Below are 7,539 nucleotides of genomic sequence, written 5' to 3'. Positions count from 1 at the left end.
GCAGATTACTTTGAGCTAAAGGCAATTTTAGCTTCAGGCTCAAAAGACATTTCTGCCTCTCCCTTTAACCAACTAGAAGAACTTGAATTAGGGACCTTGTGCATAATAAGAGGTTATTGGAGAAACTTATTTACCCACCTATATGGCAGCACAAACTTCTGTTTACTAAATGTCTGTTCTTATCATTCTGCACTGACCTTTTGAAGCCCCCAAGGTTCATTTCCTTATCTCTAGCTCAGGGAGACTTACATCCGCAAATCCCCTTTTTATCTCTGAACTGCACCTGCATGTGGACTCTCTGACTCTCTCCTGTATGTGAGGTTCCTGTGCATATGTATTAAATTTGGTTATTTTCTCTTGCTAATCTGTCTCATGTCTATCTGATTCTTAGACCAGACAGAGAACCACAAGGGTAAAATTTTTTCCTTCTCCACAGGGGATTTGGATTTAAATTGCTTTGATTTATATTTTGAGTCTTCCTATTTAGGAACATGTCTCCATTTAATTGGGTGTTTTATATGTTTGTAATGATTCTATCTTTTCTCATGGATTTTGTACATTGCTTGTTTCATTTATTCATTATTTTATAGTTCTTATTGCCTCTATGAATGGGATCTTTAATTTATAATATTTTTAAAACATCTTATCAGCCACATGTAAGAAAGCTATCTCTGCAAGTTGATTGTATGTATATGCAGCTGCCTTACTAATTGGTTATTGACAGGTGGATTTTTAGCCATTCAAGTCTCCTCTTTTCAAACTCTCTAATTAGCAGTAGGAGACACAATTTGGATGCTCTTTCCCCTGTTCCTTATATCTGAAGGTTAAAGAAAAGACTAGGTTTCTGACTGTTTTAACTAGATTTTACTTATCTTTTGGGATCTCAAAAACTAATTTCCATTACTGTCACCACACACTGGTCCTATGGAATAGACTTTCCACCTTCAACATTATGGCTCAAATATGGCTAGATTTTATTTTTAAGTACGGAATTTTTACCATAGTACCATTTACTTATATTTTTAAGTATATTTTATTGATAATGTTGTTACAGTAGTCCAATTCTTTTTCCCTTTTGCTCCCCTCTGCTCAGAAACCCCCTTTCCTCTGGCAATCACCCCCACCCCCTTAGTTCATGTCCATGGGTCATGCATATAAGTTCTTCGGCTTCACCCTTTCCTATATTAAGTCTATTTTGTACCAACCGATTATGCTTCTTAGTCCTTGCACCATATCCCCATTTCTTCCCCTCCCCCCTCCCAGCTGATAACCCTCCAAAGGATCCCCATACCCATGATTCTGTCCCAATTCTGGTTTGCTTAGTTGGATTTGTTTTTAGTTTTTAGATTCAGTTGTTGATAGTTGTGAGTTTGTTGTCATTTTATTGTTCATAGTTTTGATCTTCTTTTTCTTAAGTAAGTCTCTTTGACATTTCATATAATAATGACTTGGTGATGATGAAATCTTTTAGTTTCACCTTGTCTGGGAAGCACTTCATCTGCCCTTCCATTCCAAGTGATAGCTTTGCTGGATAGACTAATCTTGGTTGCAGCTTGCCAGTCCCTTCCTGCCTGCAAAGTGTCCTCTGAGAAATTAGCTGATAGTCCTACAGGTACCCACCTGTGGTTAACTCTCTTCTTTTCTCTTGCTGCTTTTAAGATTGTCTCTTTATCTTTCACCTTTGACATTTTAATTATGATGTGTGTTTGTGTGGTCCTCTGAGTCTAGCTTGTTTGGGACTCTCTGTGATTCCTGGACTTGTATGTCTATTTCCTTCACCAAATTTGGGAAGTTTTTCTTCATTATCTTTTCACATAAGCTTTCAATTTCTTGCTCTTCCTATTCTTCTTCTGGCTCCCCTATGATTCGGATGTTGGCACATTTAAAGTTGTCCCAGAAGTTCCTAAGCCTCTCCTCATTTTTTTCAGTTTTTGTTTCCTCATTCTGTACTGGTTGACTGTTTTCTTTCTTGCTGACTTATTCTTTTTCTATAATTCAGGCTGTACTAAATTACTTGCATATACTAGACCATACCATGATGTTTTGTATCTCTGTACCTTGGCATATACTATTTCCTTCCTGAAATACCCTCTTTTTTTAAAAACTACTTTTGTCCATCTTGTGGAATCTTCCCAGTGAACCAATATACTGTATGTGTACTTTCCTAATGCAGTGTATCAGGTCTTTCAGTGTTAAAGATCATCTTCAACAAATAAAGATCAACTACTATGTCTTTTGTAAAGTTGTTTCTGGTCTTTCAGGGGCTTATTACCCATTCCTGTTCTAGTACTTATTACATTGCATTAATACTTTTAATTTTCTGAGTCCATTACATCACTGTGAGCCTCATCACCCATGACATATTTGGCATCTAGAGATGAATAGTAAATGCATGTTAAATTAACTGACACTTACACTGCAGTTATTATACATGTACCTTAAGTTACCTAACCTCCAAGCTTCTGAACTGTTCAGCCATTATTCCAGTAGATATTTAAGGCAATAGTAGGTAATAGGTGTCTTCTAAATTAATAAATGATGGTTCTATTTATTTGTTTTTAAAGTTTTTATGTACATTTTTAGAGAGAGGGGTAGAGAGAGAGAAAGGGAAGGACAGAAACACCCGATGTGTGAAAGAAACACCAATCAGTTGCCTCTCACGTGGCCCGCAACCTGAGCATGTACCTTGACTGGGAATTGAACCAGCGATCTTTCAATGTTCAACCCCTCTAAGCCACACCAGCCAGGGCAAAAATGATGATTTTATAATGCTCAGTTACTACACAGAGATTTACTCATTATACAGTAGTCACTCTCTCTATCGCAGTTGACTTATTGCGGCCTCACTGTATCGCGGGATTTAAAAAAATATTTTACTTATTTATCACAGATTTTTTTGCTGTTTCGTGGGATTTTGCAGTGCTGTACAGTAAATACTAAAATAAGTGTAAGGTTCCTACTTCACGGATTTTCACCTATTGGGGGGTGAGTCTATAATGCAATACCCGTGATAAGTGAGGGATCACTGTACATGAGAAAGCTAAATGTATGAACATATTCTAAAATTCAGTTTTTTGTTTCATCATTCATAAAAACTCCCTTAATTTAGAAATAAAATTAAAATTTTGGATACCAACAAGATTTTAAAATATATCTCACTACTATGATTAAAAAGACAACAGGAAAGAAAGGGCCAGCCACCTTCCACAAGTGGAAAAAGATCCAGGCCTTGGTTTTCTTATTGTGCTAGAGATATGAAACCAGGGACTGGAAGAGAGGCCCGAGGGCATGCTGCACATTAACACTGACCTTTAAGGTGGTGTCCCTATTTGTTAGTAAAATGTGGCCTCAGGAAAGTCAGATCCTGTTGATAGGATGAACAACTCCTTGTCTCAATGGTCAGTGTGAGCCCAGAGGTACTCAAGTATTTCCTGTCAAGACTCACCATGCTCCCAACCCAGCCTTGAGCCAAATTCTATCTTCCCTAATGTTCTGAGGTAAAATCATGAAGACAGGGAGAAGATGCACAGTGTTTGCACTTTGCAAAATGTTGGTGTATCTGTGTATGAGACTACTATGTAATTGAGGGAATTCAGAGGTTAAAAAAAGAATGTGAAATTTTGGCCATAAAAGTTTTTAAGTTTCTCATACTATAGTTTAATATTTTGAATTAGGTTATAATGTTCAACATTAAAAGTAAACATATTTGCATTCTGTTTAAACTCTCTGCTAGATTTGGATAATCAGTAGTGTCCTACTGATTAATAAACTGCATCTAAAACTACAATTAATTTGCTGTTTCCTCTAATGTGGTATGTATGTCCTTAAGTGAAATTTTTAGAAACTTTTCAAGACAATAAGGGGCAAATGAATTAATCATTGTTATACCATTAATGAATCTCAAAGGAAGAGAGAACAATTTAAAACTAAACAAATATGCCTCTACTTTTACTACCAAAAGTTATGTAAAACTAACATGTAATACCTTTTCTTAGTTTTTTTAAAAATTTTATTTTGAAAGACTACATTTCCCTGGTTTTACCACCTGTTTTTATCAACTGGAATAGACTTGATGATTGGATTAAATTATTTTCCCCTCTTAAAATTTTTTTTTTTTTTTACAGGAGAGAGTGTGAACGCAGTCCCCCACTACCACAAACTAAGCAGTCAAGTTTCCCACATTTGGGGAAATCGCAGGGGTCATCACATCCGCAGTGCAATGGATAAGCTTGCCCTGGGGAAACCACCTTCATGATCATGGTATCTCCCCTGCCGGGTAGTATTTGTGCCATTTTTATGCTGCAAGTATGAATTTGTAAAAAAACAACAAAAAATTCTTTAAAATTAAAAAGATAATAAAAAATTTCATCTGAAAGCCCATTTTGGTAAAAGAAGATAGGTAAATGAGAAAGTTTACTACTATGAAAATAAATATCAATTAATAAACAAATTATTTTTGTAATTGCTCTATTTTATATTTACTTTAATTAAAAGATTAAATTAAAACTTAGAAATAGTTCAACTATTTTTGTTTTTGGCAAAGTAAAGAAAAATGGCATCTTGCTGTTTCCTTTATATTTCTATTACTAACTAATTCTGAAAGGTGCATAGAAAAGCATGTTAATTAATTTCCAAGGCTATAACATAAGTTATCCTTATAAAATATTATGTATCTACTTATCTTTTGACAGTAAGTCAATAGAATATCTCTTAGGCAATACAGCAATTAAAGGAATTAATTAAAATATATCTGTATTTCATAGTTAAAACAAAAAAAATAATTTGAAAGATACAAAGTGTGCAAAAATGTAAAATAATAACTTTTGTATTTAAAATTTTACTTTTCCTAGTGTCTTTCCTCCTATTTAGTAGGGCTTCTTTGTATCCTTGATGTGATCCCTATTCCATTTCTTTATCTCTTGGCCAGTCCTACCAGGCTAGGCACATTAAATAATGATCTCATTTAATCTTGGAACATGGAAAAGTCTTGTTCAGCCAGATGTCTGTGACTCTTCTGGCAGTAGATAAAATAGGTTATGCTTGTTGTTTTGTTTGTGTCTGCTTATGCCTTGATGTTATTATTTCTGTTAGTTTCCTTACTGCTATTTCAATGATTTTGAATCCTTTAAACAAAATAATAAGCCATCATATAATGATTGAACTGGAAGGGATATTTAAGGACCCTCAAGTCCAATCTATCCTTCATTGTACAAATAAAGAAACTAAGGGCTACTGGAAGAGCTTGACCAGTACTAAATGCCATAAGCAATAGGCAGATTTCCCTTTTCAGTTCTCAGCTACTTTTCTATTTAGCATCTGTAAGAGTTAGGGCAGAGGTATGTCCAAGGTGCTATGATGGCATGAGGAAGGATACTTAGCAGGAGTGTGTGTGCGCGCGCACGTGCGTGCGTGCGTGTGTGTGTGTGTGTGTTTGTGAAAGAGAGAGAGAGACAGACAGACAGACAGAAAAAGAGACCTCAGCACCAGAAAGAAAGAGGGCATGAAGGAAGGAAGGAAAGAAAGAAGGAAGGAAAAAGAGATATAGAGACACAGATGGAGAGAGAGACCTTAGCACCCCTGTGACCAGCCAGGGAGGGAAATGATAAGCAGTAATCCAGGCAAAGATGAAGAAGGTGGGGCATTAACTCAGAAGAAATAGCACATGAAGAGACAAGAAAGGTTCAGAGAACATGGTGTAGGAAACTAAATGGGGGAATTAAACTGACATAAGAAATGGCCAAAGGAAGAAAATCTCTGAAGTTTTTATTACTTCTAAGGAAAATATCACCAATATTATGAAGATGCGTAAGGTAAATTCTTCAGAGTTCTGAAAGTCTTTGTTTTGATTATCTTGTACTTTCTTTAATTATCTTATGGGATTTACATGCCCTCTTTCCTCACATTTTTCTTTTTTGCTATAGCTACCAGGAAGCTTTACCCTGGCTGGTTTGGCTCAGTGGATTGAGCGTCGACCTGCGAGCTAAGTGTCGCTGGTTCGATCTTCCAGTCAGGGCACATCAGAGAAGGAAAACTCTGACTCCAAAAAACCTCCGCTGCCTTGCGGCATACCTCTTCAGGGGAAAGGCTAAGGGAGTAAACCCCGACAGAAAATCCGGAGCCGGAGTCCCTAAGGCGGTTTGACGTTGTAGTCAACACCGGCAACTCCTGCGGCGCACCTGAAGTCAAGCTGTATTGACTCCGTCTTTCCCTTGGACCCTTCAGCTGCGAAGAGAGGGGGGGTCTGCTGCATGGGCAACAGCAGACCCTCCATATCACCCTGCCCAGGCTCTGTAGCTTCAGCTTCACTGGAGAGGACACTCTAGCGTCATCGTAAGATGTCAATTCAACACGGGAGGAGACAGATACCGTGTCACTCCCGAGTCGGACTGCACAGCCATTCTCGGCGGTGCAGATAGACTCTCAAGAAGCTACGCCATCGTCTCTCGAGACGGACGGCTGCCGACGACGACCAGGTTTTACAATTATAAAGATAAATGATTATAGCCAGGTAAGAGAGGCAAATTTTTTTTAATTTTATTTATTTATTTATTTATTTATTTATTTATTTATTTATTTATTTATTTTTAGAGAGAGGGGAAGGGAGGGAAAAAGAGAAGGAGAGAAACATTGATGTGAGAGAGAAACATCGATGGGTTGCCTCTCCTTCTCACTCTGACCAAGAACTGAACCCTCAATGCAAGCATGTGCCCTAAAGTGGATTCAACAACCTTTTGCTTTGTGAGATGATACCCAACCAACTCAGCCACATTGGCCAGAGTGGGAGACAAAGTTTTTAGAAGATTTGTTCATTTACTTTCAGAAAGAGGGGAAGGGAGTGAGAAAGAGAGGGAGAGAAACATTGATGTGTGAGAGAAATATCAATCAGTTGCCTCTTGTATACCCCCAATTGGGGAACTGGCTGACAACCCAGGCATGTGCCCTGACAGAGAGGCTAAGGTTAATGTCCTACTCTCAATCCACTGAGTCACACCAGTCAGGGCAGGAGACAAATATTTTTAAAAATTGTTATGACATTGTTATGGACTGAACATTTATATTCCCCCCTAAAATTTGTATGTTGAAATTCTAACCCCCAAAATGATAGCATTAGAAAGTAGAACCTTCCGGAGGTGATTAGGTCATGAGGGTGGAGGCCTCGTGAATGGGATTGGTGCCCTTATAAAAGGGACCCCATAGAGCTTAGCACCCCTTCTGCTGTGGGAGGATACAATAAGAACATGGTTATTTATGAACCAGGAAGCAGGTCTTCACCAGGCACCAAATCTGCTGGCACCTTGGACTTAACAACCTCCAGGACTGTGAGAAATAAATTTATATTGTTTATAAGACACCCAGTCTAGGGTGTTCTGTTAAAGTAGCCTAAGTTGAACAACACAGACATGATAGATAAGTACAAAAGTAGAATTCTCCTATGAAGGTGTCATAGAGAAGATGACACTTGAGCTGGCTCTTTTGCTTAATGACAGAGAATTTGTGAAGTAGATATGTGTGCAGAAGAGTGAGGAATGTGGTGAGGAA

At 37.7% G+C, this 7,539-nt stretch overlaps 1 non-coding gene across 1 annotated transcript; it reads right to left on the bottom strand.

The window, feature by feature from the left end:
* Nucleotides 1-4,121: 4,121 nt before the first annotated feature.
* Nucleotides 4,122-4,283, bottom strand: LOC150012154 (U1 spliceosomal RNA). Its single transcript, XR_016511066.1, has one exon. It is a non-coding gene; the product is annotated as a U1 spliceosomal RNA (small nuclear RNA).
* Between the last annotated feature and the right edge of the window lie 3,256 nt (nucleotides 4,284-7,539).

The sequence above is a fragment of the Furipterus horrens genome, unplaced genomic scaffold, assembly GCF_987537825.1.
Source record: "Furipterus horrens unplaced genomic scaffold, mFurHor1.1.pri manual_scaffold_4, whole genome shotgun sequence".
Lineage (NCBI taxonomy): Eukaryota > Metazoa > Chordata > Mammalia > Chiroptera > Furipteridae > Furipterus > Furipterus horrens.
This window is presented reverse-complemented; position numbering and strand designations above follow the sequence as displayed.